Here is a 12,322-nt window from a genome sequence, read left to right as displayed (position 1 = left end):
ATAGCTGCACTTCCTCTCTTTTTGTATTTTTATGGTTTAAGATTCTCTAGGAAATAAAATGCGAAGCGTAAAGAAAAACAAGAAAATAACAATAAAGAATAATATAATGACAACTTAATGAACTACTCAATTAGTTCCCTGCAATCCAAGCAATTATCAAATATTATCCAAATTAGCATTCAACAACGGACCTCCAGAAAACCTGCAAAATCATCAATTTCACAAGTCTATGGAAATAAAATCATCAACAATATGGCCTATCACAATGATTCTCACACACCACTGAAATTCGCAATATGATTCATAAAGTGATAGACAAAAAGATTTAAACCACATTGCTAACTCCAAACAATAGACATTACCAGATTAAACAGAACAATTTGGTAGAATATGAATGTAGATCAGGCAATCTACAAGTTCCTTTTCATATTAATATACATGAATGTATAACAAAAATAACTCAAGCATCTTAATCAATCTGCAAAATATTCTAAAATCTCTAAGTAGGCCACAAATAATCAATTCGGGACCCTTACAAATGAATCCAACTTCTCAATTTATAGAAGTTATTTACCCTACTATCTAGGAAATAACTCTATTCTAAATTAAGAACTGACCCTAGGAGTCGCAATTAACTTGCAAGTTTATGCCTTGACACTCCACTTAACAACTACTAAATGGGGACTGCATGAGCACTACAAAAACCCTACTAGGTGAGCCACGTTTTCATAATCATGCAGAATTTCTCTCAAAATTGGAACTCGAGTAGGAGTTGCAGTTAAAAATTAAGGAAAACAAAAGCTTTGCTATCTTTAGCAATTGTGTGCTTATCTTTTATTTCTTGATAAAAACTAAATAATTATCAATTATACATGCAACTGTTCGAACCAGAGGATCTACTACATGCTTAACTCTAAACTTATACTTCTTCAAAACTTCATCCGCATGCATTCCCCCTGTTGGAATTTTTGATGATTATGTTGTGATTGTCATTGATGGACACACACTTGCTATGAGATCACTTTTTGTATGTATGAGTTAAAGCTTAACCGATATTTGTTCCAACCAGTATGATGTATTATAGTCTTTAGACTATCGGTGTTTTGCAGAAAGTGTTTACCGATCTGAAGTGGTATGGAGACCCCAAGTGGTTCAAGGATCTCAAGCGGTACAAAGGAATGAAGCGGCACAACTCATATTTCCTAGTCTTCATTTTGTCAAACCGGTAACCGGTATTTTTTTTAAACCGATATTTTGTTTGAATCGGTAATACCCTGTGATGAGTTACCAACCGACATTTTGCGATGAGTTACCATCCACCGATTGTTTTGCGGTGCCGATACTCTGGCGGTTCTTTTTGTGTCGTGTTACCAAATATGTCTAGATGCATTGAACCTAGGAAATTGTATTGTAATCCTATTGGACCGACATGAAATTAGATTCTTTTATAAGGACATCATGTCTAGGGTTTTAGGTTGTTGCAAGGGTTTAAGGTGGTTGATGAGTTTTTGTAAGTGTCATTGAAAAAAAAGAGGAGAAGTTCAGGTCTGTGAGAAAAAGTAGGGTGTGAATATGTTGAAGACTGAAGTAATGTTGGAATGCATTAGGAATGAGCTATTAAGGATCTAACCAAGCAATTTGTGCTATTTGCTAGATCACTCACTTGTTGATTACTCACATCTTCGACAAGTCTGAAACCCTTAACCGGGTAGGCCCAAAAAGCCTTTCGTAAATCCTCTAACAAGGTGGTTCACATCTATGGATCTAAAATCCTCCAGCAAGGTAGTCCTTAATCGAACTTATCTCCTAACAGAGATTGAGATTCCTAACACTATCTGTTTTGGTAAAGAACATTGTATGACCTTAACCAGTCTGGTTCCTATTCTGCAGATAGTTACTTGTGGGTTTCAGCTCACTGTGGTTTTTCCCATTTGGGTTTCCACGTCAAAATATCTTGTGTTCTGGTGTTTGTGCTTCTGTGGGTGAATGCATTATTTGCTATTTGGTTTGCATGTGTGTTAACCAGTTTGTTTGCTAAACTACTTTACCAGTTTACTATTAGAATAGTAAAGTGTTTAAGTACATTGATTTTTGGCATATTAATTCACCACCCCCCCCCACTCTTAGTATTCATCAATTGGTATCAGAGGCAACCTTTCTATAATTTTAACCACTTGGAAAGAGATATGGGGGAATACACTGTGAGGGAACTTACTCATCGGCTCACTCAGTCTGAGAAAGCCTATGATGATCTTATGGTAAAATATAAGGCCTCTCAGGCAAAAGGGAGAGAACATGTTGAAAAACTGATGGAGCTATCTGAAAATAGTTCTTCTGATGAAGCTGACATGGAAGCCCTAATTCAAAGATCTTGAGAACCGGAGGAAAGCTGAAGATCTGTAAAAGACAAAGATCATGAAATCTCCAAGCTGAAGCAAGAAATCAGTGCCCTAACTGCTCAACTCCATGTGAGGAAGGTGGAAAAGGAAGACATGCAAGGAGAACTGAACATAGCCATCTCTGAGAATGCAAACTTGATGGAAACAAATGCTGCTATTTTCAAAGAACTCTCCAAGTCAAAGGAAATACTTGCTAAGTTCAACAAGAGTACTATTAAGCTAGAGAAAAAGCTTGAATCGGCCAAACCTATCAGGAATACTGATGGACTTGGTTACTCCGGTCATGAGGAAGGTGAGACCTCTGGTGCAAATTTTGAAGCATCGAAGAAGCAACCGACATTCAAAGGTAAAGGTAAGAAAAAGTTCAAACATGTTTTCTTTAACTGTCTTAAAGAAGGACATACTACTAATGTGTGTAGGAGAAAAGCCTACAATAGTTTTCCTTACTTTATAAACAATGTACCTAGATCCAATAAGTTCAATGGTAATTGTTATGCATGCAACAAGTTTGGGCATAGAGCATTTGAATGCAGGTCTGTCATGCACAATACTAGAAGGTATTCTCAGAGGACTCAAGCAGTTGGTATGAAACCTTTTGTGAACCACAATACCAACCGGTTTAATACCTATAGTCATTAGTCAGGTAGCGGTGGCTATCAAGCGGCAACCGGATGGAAAGCAATCTATGTGATTTGTCACTGTCATGGTCACACTGCTACAACATGCAGGAGGAAGAATGGTAACATGAATAATGGACCATGTAGAGCACCTGGAATGGTCTACTATCATTGCAACAAATCAGGTCACATTGCCAGATTCTGCAGAACAAGAAAGAACATATCAGATGACATACCAGTAACTCTAGAAGGAAAGATTGATATTGAAACTATTCAAGTGGATATGAACAAAACCTGGAAAAAGAAACCAGCGGTGTTGCATGAAGAACCGGTTTCTGCACCTAGTGTTGAAATCACAGAACCAGCAAACTAAGCATCATAAAAGCCTAGGGGGAGCAATCAGTGAAATACTTCGAACCCTCAGTTTACACTGGTAAAAGACCTTAGCCGGTATGTGATACATGTTAGTTGACAGAAGAGCAGAAACGGTAAAAGGTAAATTAGGGTTTACGCCCTAATAGTGGAGCATTTATTATGGTAGGTAGAGAACCTGTTTAAAAGGAATTTTTAAATCATTTCTCACTTATCAATTTTTGAGCGAAGAAGTTTTTCAAGTGCAGAGTGAAGAAAAGCGATTTGCACGATGATTCAAAGAGCTTATCAAAATCTTGAAGAAGAATCTGAAGCTAACATTTGCTGAAGGAGAGTAGAATGCAAAGTGATATCTCTGCAACCAAAAGAGTGTGAAGCGTAGTTCAAATTGTGAAGCCCTAAATCTCAATCTACAAAGGTATTCTTCAAAATTCTCTGTTTATCATGGCTTCTGCATCACATAATAGCTCTAGTACACCTGTTGATTCTATGGACTTTATTAAATGAAATTCAAAATACAATGCCTTGTCTCAAGTACCTGTTGGTATTATAGTGGAAGAAGGCATTTGTGATTACATAGACTGCAAAATCGAAGACCTAGGGTCTCTCGTAATCCATTCCCAACTGAGCTTATTCTGTGGAAAGGATAATAAGATTAAACCAGAATTCAGCATTCTGTAAAAGAAGAAACTTCCTAATGCAGTTTATTTTCTTGAAGAATTTTCGGATGATCACATTCGCATTATTCTAAGCAAGGTACACGGTGATAAGATGTACCTAGATCGGACGCATGATATCACACCAGAAGCGATTCATGCCATCATCAGTTTCTGTAACATAGGGGAAGTACCAGCCCTAAGGAAGGTCAGCAAGACTGAAATGTCCAAGCTCAGCGGTTTAGTGAGCGACTCACGTGGAATGACCATCAACTCCATCAAGGATGATCTGGTAGAGTATGCCTGAATGGTGATAGGTTACCGGACGTTCTCTGCTAGAAGAATTAATTTTGTCTCTGCTGCAGTGGTAAATGCCGCTTACAGGATGATCAAGGAAGATGCATCCTTTGATCTGTGCACTTGTATGCAAAGACAACTTATGTTGAATCTTAAGTCGATCAAACAGGACAATGCACTGAGATTTAAGTTTGGACAACTACTGGTTGGTTTGTTCTTTTACTTCCAAGGCTACTTTCCAAGAGTAGGTGACATTCATTGGTCTACCGACCAACCGGTGACAAAACAAATCAAGGAAAGTCTACAAGCAGTTGGAACCGGCTATCCGGAAGTAGTGAACAAATACTTTGATGAGTTCAGACGCAAGATGAGCCAAAGGATAAGAATATCCGGTGAAATAGTCAAAAAGTATGAGTAAGACATCTGCTTCACCATCAAAGTGGATGAATGCATAATGGAGGCCGTGGAGCCTAGGCAAGAAGAAGTGGAGTCTATGGGCTATGAGGTAATGTATGATATGCTGGACGGGTATGCTTCTACCCTAATCGCCTCACCCCTTGACCCTAAGGCAAAGAGAACCGACACCTATCTGGAAAGGGTTACACCAGTTGTAGAACCCTCTGTAAAGGAAGGAAAGGTAGTGCCTTTAGCATCGGCACCGGTTACTGCAGCTAGTCCCAAAGTGACCAAGCGGTCACCAGCTAAGATGAAACTGGAAGCTGCACCTGCCAAAGTCTTTGAAAGGAAGCAGAAGACAAAAAGCAGTACACCGGACTCAGAAGAAACTGTGTCAGAAGAACCGCCTAAGAAGATGACTAGGCAAATGAAGAAAAAGACAAAGAATGAACCAGCAACATCTGCACCGATAAATATTGATATTTCTGCTTACAAACCTTTGACACATTTTCAAAGAATTGTAAAGAATATTAGGAGAAAATTGATGAATGATTTAATTGATTTTTTTGATGACTTCAATGATAATGAAAAGGAAGAAGTTGAATAGGAAATCATTAAGTATTTATGTGTAAATGATTGGTCACCTTCAGAAATTAGATCCGAGACATTGGATTCTTTGTATAACTCTTTAGACAACAAATGGCGTATTGCCATAGAAAAGGAACAGGAAATGAGGGAGGAAATATTTTCTCAATATTCTCTTGATGTATCAAATTCAAAACTTTTCGAAGTTATGAGTAAATACAAAGGCCTCTTCTTCATGAGAAGAAGAAGACTCCTGTTACTAGAAGGAAAGGTTCATGAAGTGATAAAAGATACACATACTCATGCTCAAGAAGCTCTAAAGATGCATCAAGTGGTTGAAGCCAATAGGAAAGTTGAGCAAGAACCGGAAACTGGAAAACTAGATGAGGTGTATAATAGCGAAGGAGAACCGGTCACATAACAAATGGACCCCATTGATGTTGACGCCTTAGATGGTGAAAATGTTACTCAGGGTACACCATCAGAAGGAACAGGACAGGAGAAGCAGGCAGAAGAGGAAAAGAAGCAACAAGAAGCAGAAAAGAAGAAACAGGCAGATGAAGAAGATAAGAGAAAAGAAGAAAGAGGAAGAGGATAAGAGAAAATAGGAGGAAAAGAGGAAAGATGAAGAGGATAAGAGAAAAGAAGAGGAAAAGAAGAAAGAGGAAGAGGATAAGAGAAAAGAGGAGGAGAAGAAGAGAAGAGAAGAGGAAAACAAGAAACACCAGGAAGAGAAGAAGAAGAAGGAAGAGGAAAAGAAAGAAGAGAAGCAGAAAGAGGAAGAGAAGAAACAGGATGAGGAGAACAGAAAGAAGGAAGAGGAGAAGAAGAAGGATGAAGAAGAGAAGAAGTGAAAAGATGAAGAGAAGAGACAAGAAGAAGAGAAAAGAAAGAAAGAAGAACAGGAGTAGAGGAAGGCTCAAGAAGAGAAGCAAAAAGCCAAGGACAAGGAAGCAGCGGCAAAGAGCACACAGGTGGAGACCCCAATGGCAACCGGTAGTCAGGCTAAACCGGCTAACATTACCAGTCCTATTGACCTCCAGTCTACAAATGAATCGGAGCTACTGTAGAGCATTAAGCTTGCTCAAGAGCGATTTGATGCTCTAAGGAGGAAAAAGGAGGACGATTTTATCCAAACTGTGGTGGAAACACTTACCAGTTTGATACCCGGTACAAACCTTCCTAGTACCGATTCCTCACTTGCACAATTGAAGCTCCTATGTACAGTTGTTGAAGACCAGGTGCAAAGCCTGGAAGAGGTTGTAGAAGAAAATGCCAAGAAGGAACATCAAAAGGCTCTGGACACTGCCTTGGTGAGAAAATTAACAGAGCTTCGGTCTGATCTCCAGAAGGCACAGAAGGACATTAGAGATGAAATGAATGAGGGAAATCTTCTACTCAGCAAGATTTGTCAACATCATTTATTCTGTGATGATGTGCTCACTCAGAAGGACAAATTGCAAACTGATATGCAGTTATTTATTAGCACTTTCAAGATGCCATATGACTCCTTCTCCACATATGGACAAAATGTTCACCGGCTTCAACTTCAGTCTGCAAGAATAGAGGCAGAGATAAGCAACCGGACATGAAATTTGTAGGAACTTCAACTGGTCCTACTGCCAAGACTGCAAATTCTCTAGAAGTGCTATCTAAATCTTGATGCCCTAACGGTCACTCAAGAAATGAGCACGATAGATGCCATGGAAGAACAGGTCTCCCAGATGCAGACAGAGAAAGAGGTGGCTACATCCCTACTTGAGTCATGGTCCTTATCCATGAAGCAATTTTTGCAGGACTTTAAATTAGTTTTTGACAAATTTTACTCTTTACTGTCATAAACACTTATTCTTTTAAATACTAATGAAACAGGGGTTAGTCTGCAATATTTTTGTCATGGTTGGCAAAGGGGGAGAAGTATATAAATTTTGATGTTTTGATGTAAAGTTTCATGTTATTTGTGTTAAGGAGTAGTATACATTGCATTTTCTATAAAAGGGATAGTGTATATGCTTAGGGGGAGTAATTTTGATTATGACATATTCTTTATTGTAAAACACTTAGATGTCAAAATTTTCCTGTGTTGCCATCAATGCCAAAGGGGGAGATTGTTGGCATTTTTGATGATTATGTTGTGATTGCCATTGATGGACACACACTTGCTATGAGATTACTTTTTGTATGTATGAGTTAAAGCTCAACCGGTATTTGTTCCAACTGGTATGATGTATTATAGTCTTTAGACTATCAGTGTTTTGCAAAAAGTGTTTACCAATCTGAAGCGGTATGAAGACCCCAAGCAGTTCAAGAATCTCAAGCGGTACAAAGGAACGAAGCGGCACAACTTATATTTCCCAGTCTTCATTTTGTCAAACCAGTAACCAGTATTTTGCTTAAACCGGTATTTTGTTTGAACTGGTAATACTCTGTGATGAGTTACCAACTGACATTTTGCAATGAGTTACCATCCATCGATTGTTTTACGGTGCCGATACTCTGGTGGTGCTTTTTGTGTCGTGTTACCAAATATGTCTAGATGCATTGAACCTAGGAAATTGTATTGTAATCCTATTGGACCAACATGAAATCATATAACATCATGTCTAGGGTTTTAGGTTGTTTCAAGGGTTTAAGGTGGTTGATGAGTTTTTGTAAGCGTGATTAAAAAAACGGAGAAGTTCAGGTCTATGAGAAAGAGTAGAGTGTGAATATGTTGAAGACTGGAGTAATGCTGGAATGCATTAGGAATGAGCTATCAAGTATCTAACCAAGCAATCTGTGCTATTTGATAGATCACTCACTTGTTGATTACTCACATCTTTGACAAGTCTGAAGCCCTTAACCGGGTAGGCCCAAAAAGCCTTTTGTAAATCCTCTAACAAGGTGGTTCACATATGTGGATCTAAAATCCTCTAGCAAGATAGTCCTTAATCGGACTTATCTCCTAACAGAGATTGAGATTTTTAATAGGATCTGTTCTGGTAAAGAACATTGTATGACCTTAACCGGTCTGGTTCCTATTCTGCAAATAGTTACTTGTGGGTTTCATCTCACCGTGGTTTTTCCCATTTGGGTTTCCACATCAAAATATCTTGTGTTGTGGTGTTTGTGCTTCTATGGGTGAATGTATTATTTGCTATTTGGTTTGCATGTGTGCTAACTGGTTTGTTTACTAAACTGCTTTACTGGTTTACTGTTAGAATAGTAAAGTGTTTAAGTACATTGATTTTTGGAATACTAATTCACCCCCCCTCTTAGTATTCATCAATTGGTATGAGAGCCAACCTTTCTATAAGTTTAACCAATTGGAAAGAGATATGGGGGAATACACTATGAGGGAACTTACTCATAGACTCACTCAGTCTGAGCAAGCCTATGATGATCTTATGGTCAAATATAAGGCCTCTCAGGAAAAAAGGAGAGAACATGCTGAAAAACTGATGGAGCTATCTGAAAATAGTTCTTTTGATGAAGCTGACATGAAAACCCTAATTCAAGAAGTAGAAAAGCAGAATGAATCCAACTCCAACCTAAGAAAGAAGTTGGAAGGATTGACTATTCGAATGTGCCAAGAGCTTGAGAACCGGAGGAAAGCTGAAGATCTGTAAAAGACAAAGATCATGAAATCTCCAAGCTGAAGCAAGAAATCAGTGCCCTAACTGCTCAACTCCATGTGAGGAAGGTGGAAAAGGAAGACATGCAAGGAGAACTGAACATAGCCATCTCTGAGAATGCAAACTTGATGGAAACAAATGCTGCTATTTTCAAAGAACTCTCCAAGTCAAAGGAAATACTTGCTAAGTTCAACAAGAGTACTGTTAAGCTAGAGCAAAATCTTGAATCAGCCAAACCTGTCAAGAATACTGATGGACTTGGTTACTCCAGTCATGAGGAAGGTGAGACCTCTGGTGCAACTGTTGAAGCATCGAAGAAGCAACAGACATTCAAAGGTAAAGGTAAGCAAAAGTTCAAACCTGTTTTCTTTAACTGTCTTAAAGAAGGACATACTGCTAATGTGTGTAGGAGCAAAGCCTACAATAATTTTCCTTACTTTATAAACAATGTACCTAGATCCAATAAGTTCAATGGTAATTGTTATGCATGCAACAAGTTTGGGCATAGAGCATTTGAATGCAGGTCTGTCATGCACAATACTAGAAGGTATTCTCAGAGGACTCAAGCAGTTGGTATGAAACCTTTTGTGAACCAGAATACCAATCGGTTTAATACCTATAGTCATCAGTCAGGTAGCGGTGGCTATCAAGCGGCAACTGGATGGAAAGCAATCTATGTGATTTGTCACTGTCATGGTCACACTGCTACAACATGCAGGAGGAAGAATGGTAACATGAATAATGGACCATGCAGAGCACCTGGAATGGTCTACTATCATTGCAACAAACTAGGTCACATTGCCAGATTCTGCAGAACAAGAAAGAACATATCAGATGACATACCGGTCACTCCAGAAGGAAATTTTTATAATGAAACTGTTCAAGCGAATATGAACAAAACCTGGAAAAAGAAACCAATGGTTTTGCATGAAGAACCGGTTTCTGCACCTAGTGTGGAAATCATGAAACCAACAAACTAAGCATCAGAAAAGCTTAGGGGGAGCAATCGGTGAAATACTTCAAACCCCCGATTTACACTGGTAAAAGACCTTAATCGGTATGTGATACCTGTCAGTTGACAGAAGAGCGAAAACATTAAAAGGCAAATTAGGGTTTGCGCCCTAATCGTGGAGCATTTATTATGGTAGGTAGAGAACCTGTTTAAAAGAGTCACGGCGATTCAAAGAGCTTATCAAAATCCTGAAGAAGAATCTGAAGCTAACATCTGCTGAAGGAGAGTAGAACGCAAAGTGGTTTCTCTGCAACCGAAAGAGTGTGACGTGTAGTTTAAATTGCGAAGCCCTAAATCTCAATCTACAAAGGAATTCTTCAAAATTCTCTGTTTATCATGGCTTCTGCATCACATAATAGCTCTTGTACACCCATTGATTCTATGGACTTCATTAAATGAAATTCAAAATACAATGCCCTGTCTCAAGTACCTGTTGGTGTTATAGTGGAAGAAGGCATTTGCGATTACATAGACTGCAAAATCGAAGACCTAGGGTCTCTCGTAATCCATTCCTAGCTGAGCTTATTCTGCGGAAAGGATAATAAGATTAAACCAAAATTCAGCATTCTCGAAAAGAAGAAACTTCATAATGTAGTTTATTTTCTTGAAGAATTTTCGGATGATCACATTCACATTATTCTAAGTAGGGTACACGGTGATAAGATGTACCTAGAGCGGACGTGTGATATCACACCGGAAAAAATTCATGTCATCACTCGTTTCTGTAACACAGGGGAAGTGCCAGCCCTAAGGAAGGTCAGCAAGACTGAAACATCCAAGCTCATCGGTTCAGTGAGTGACTCACGTGGAATGACCGTCAACTCAATCAAGGATGATCTGGTCAAGTATGCCTACATGGTGATAGGTTATCGGATGTTCTTTGCTAGTAGAATTAATTCTATCTCTGCTACAGTGGTAAATGTCGCTTACAGGATGATCAAGGAAGATGCATCGTTTGATCTGTGCACTTGTATGCAAAGACAACTTATGTTGAATCTTAAGTCAATCAAACAGGACAATGCACTGAGATTTAAGTTCAGACAACTACTAGTTGGTTTGTTCTTTTACTTCCAAGGCTACTTTCTATTAGTAAGTGACATTCAATGGTCTGTCGACCAACCGGTGACAAAACAAATCAAGGAAAGTCTACAAGCGGTTGGAACCGGCTATCCGAAAGCACTGAACAAATACTTTGACGAGTTCAAACGCAAGATGAGCCAAAGGATAAGAATATCTGGTGACATAGTCAAAAAGTATGAGTAAGACATCTACTTCACCATCAAAGTGGATGAATGCATAATGGAGGCCATTGAGCCTAGGCAGGAAGAAGTGGAGCCTATGGGCTATGAGGTAATGTATGATACGTTGGATGGGTATGCTTCTACCCTAATCGCCTCACCCCTTGATCCTAAGGCAAAGAGAACCGACACCTATCTGGAAAGGGTTACACCAGTTGTAGAACCCTCTGTAAAGGAAGGAAAGGCAATGCCTTCAGCATCGAAATCGGTTACTACAGCCAGTCCCAAAGTGACCAAGCAATCACCAGCTAAGAAGAAACCGGAAGTTGCACCTGCCAAAGTCTTTGAAAGGAAGCGGAAGACAAAAAGAAGTACACCGGACTCAGAAGAAACTGTGTCAGAAGAACCGCGTAAGAAGATGACTAGGAAAACAAAGAAAAAGACAAAGAATGAACCGGCAACATTTGCACCGATAAATATTGATATTTCTTCTTACAAACCTTTGACACATTGTCAAAGAGCTATAAAGAATATTAGGAGAAAATTGCTGAATAATTTAATTGATTTTTTTGATGACTTCAATGATAATGAAAAGGAAGAAGTTGAATAAGAAATCATTAAGTACTTACGTGTAAATGACTGGTCGCCTTCAGAAATTAGATCTAAGACACCAAATTCTTTGTATAACTCTTTAGACAACAAATGGCGGATTGGCATAGAAAAGGAACAGGAAATGAGGGAGGAAATATTTGCTCAATATTTTCCTGATGTATCAAATTCAAAACTTTTCGAAGTTATGAGTAAATACAAAGGCCTCTTCTTCATGAGAAGAAGAAGACTCCTATTACTAGAAGGAAAGGATCATGAAGTGATAAAAGATACACATACTCATGCTCAAGAAGCTCTAAAGATGCATCAAGTGGCTGAAGCCAATAGGAAAGGTGAGTGTAGGATTTTGCTAAGATCAAGGGCACAATGAAAAGCATATAAAGTGACAATAGAATGACAAGAACAAATTGTATTCTCATCAATATGCAAATGATCAACTGGATTAACCAATACAATGAATATAGGCCTGCTTATATAGACAAGGCCATATGGATGTACGAGCACACAAATATGACATGTGGCTCAAT

Source organism: Cryptomeria japonica, chromosome 6 (genome assembly GCF_030272615.1).
Source record: "Cryptomeria japonica chromosome 6, Sugi_1.0, whole genome shotgun sequence".
Lineage (NCBI taxonomy): Eukaryota > Viridiplantae > Streptophyta > Pinopsida > Cupressales > Cupressaceae > Cryptomeria > Cryptomeria japonica.
The sequence above is the reverse complement of the archived record's forward strand: the minus strand, read 5'-3'. Positions refer to the sequence as shown.